We start from the raw sequence: 2,102 nt of genomic DNA on the forward strand, positions 1-2,102 counted from the left end.
ATTCATCTGCTCTATCCTCCTATTTCTGTACTCACTAGCTCGTGGCACCGGGAGTAATCCGGAGATTACTACCTTTGAGATCCTGCTTTTTAATCTCTCTCCCAGCTCCCTAAACTCTGCCTACAGGGCCTCATCTCTCTTTCTACCCATGTCATTGGTCCTGATATGGACCATGACCTCTGGCTGTTCACCCTCTCCCCCGAGAATGGAGGTGATGGTGTTCCCACGCACCTGCTGCCCTTGTCCTTCTAGGTGGTAGAGGTCGTGGGTTTGGGAGGTGCTGCCGAAAAAGCCTTGGTGAGTTGCTGCAGTGCATCTTGTAGATGGAACACACTGCAGCCACGGTGCGCCGGTGGTGGAGGGAGTGAATGTTGAAGGCGGTGGATGGGGTGCCCATTAAGCGGGCTGCTTTGTCCTGGATGGTGTCGAGCTTCTCGAGTGTTGGAACAGCACTCATCCAGGCAAGTGGAGAGTATTCCATCAGACTCCTGACTTGTGCCTTGTAGATGGTGGAAAGGCTTTGGGGAGTCAGGAGATGAGACACTCACTGCAGAATACCCAGCCTCTGATCAGCTCTTGTTGCCACAGTATTTATGTGGCTGGTCCAGTTAAGTTTCTGGTCAATGGTGACCCCCAGAATGTTGATGGTGGGGGATTCGGCAATGATAATGCCGTTGATAGCTGGGCCTGCTTAAGTTGCATGTTCCTGTCGCTGATTGCTGCCAGGCGCCTGTTGGCTCCGTCCCGTGTGTTTACCTCGAACTTCAAACCACGAAACCGGTTCTCCTGAATTTCAAGGTGTGTACTGAAATCAACCATCAAAAGCCCTGTCATTATCCACAGGGGTTTCAGCAATTTTCTGATCACAAATCGCTTTCAATCCTTGTCCTTGTCCAGAAAATTGCAGACACGGAAATTCGAGAGTTAAATGACTTTGAAATGAGAACATTTGGTGCAGTTCTGGTCAGAGAAATGTTTGTAAAAGGAACTTTTCGCACAGAGAGAGTAACTGAGCATTTCAGCTTGTTACTGAACACTTTTCTCTGGGCACTGAGCTGAGTTGCAGTTTCTATAGTTCAGCATTGATCACATTCATTTCACATGCGCAAGGTTCTTGGTTCGAGCTTGGGTGGAAACATTATTTTTGAAACAAAAACTTGTGTGCGATAAAATTTGAACAAAAGCAGTCCGGGGTACATTCGCGCATGCTGCAAGCTACCTCGGACCCGGGCCAAAGCTCCCCGTGCACCGAGCACAGGCTCAGGAAAACCCCGGGAGAAAGGATATCCCGGTCACTGGGCCTTCCAGCAATACTGAACAAGCGCCCGGTCTGAAACTTTCCAGAGTAATAACTTGCAACTAGAACAACAAATAGTCAGGATGGCTAAGTGGTCTAAGGCGCTGTGTTCAGGTTACAGCTTCCACTGGAGACGTGGGTTCGAATCCCACTTCTGATATTACAAATGGTAATATCAAAGTTACTTTCCAAACCGGGAAATGATCCCAGGTGGCTTTCGTGAAAGGAATGGTTTTGTGAAGCATTGAAATTGCCCTCTAAATATCTCGCACTGCTAATTTAATCTCACGGTTATAATTTGTTTCAGTGCAAAAGAAGGCAGGCTCGAAGGGCCAAATGCCGACTCCTGCTCCTGATTCTTGTGTTCTTATGCAGAGCACAGAACAAATGATTAAATTATCAACTCTCCCTCAGTTCACATTTCTTTCATTGTGCAAAAGAAGATTATGGGTTCATTAATGATGTTTTTCCGTGAAAGCAACATAAAATTTAAGGAAAAGTAATCACCCAACGTGGGGCTCGAACCCACGACCCTGAGAATAAAAATCTCATGCTCAACCGACTGAGCTAACCGGGCTTCTCAGAAGCTTCCCTGTCAATCCCCTTCAGAATATTATACGTTTCAATGAGATCACCTCTCATTCTTCCAAACTCCAGAGAGTATCGGCATATTCTGCACAATCTCTCACCATCGGACAGTCCTCTCATCCCAGAAATCAATCTGGTGAACCTCCGTTGTACCACCTCCAAGGCAAGTGTATCCTTCCTCAGATAAGGAGACCAAAACTGTGCGCAGTACTCCAGC

General features: G+C 47.3%; 1 non-coding gene across 1 annotated transcript; it reads right to left on the bottom strand.

Annotated features, from left to right (window-relative positions):
- Nucleotides 1–1,801: 1,801 nt before the first annotated feature.
- trnak-uuu (transfer RNA lysine (anticodon UUU)) lies at nucleotides 1,802–1,874 on the bottom strand. Its single transcript has one exon. It is a non-coding gene; the product is annotated as a tRNA-Lys (tRNA).
- Nucleotides 1,875–2,102: the final 228 nt, after the last annotated feature.

This window comes from Pristiophorus japonicus, unplaced genomic scaffold (genome assembly GCF_044704955.1).
Source record: "Pristiophorus japonicus isolate sPriJap1 unplaced genomic scaffold, sPriJap1.hap1 HAP1_SCAFFOLD_472, whole genome shotgun sequence".
Lineage (NCBI taxonomy): Eukaryota > Metazoa > Chordata > Chondrichthyes > Pristiophoridae > Pristiophorus > Pristiophorus japonicus.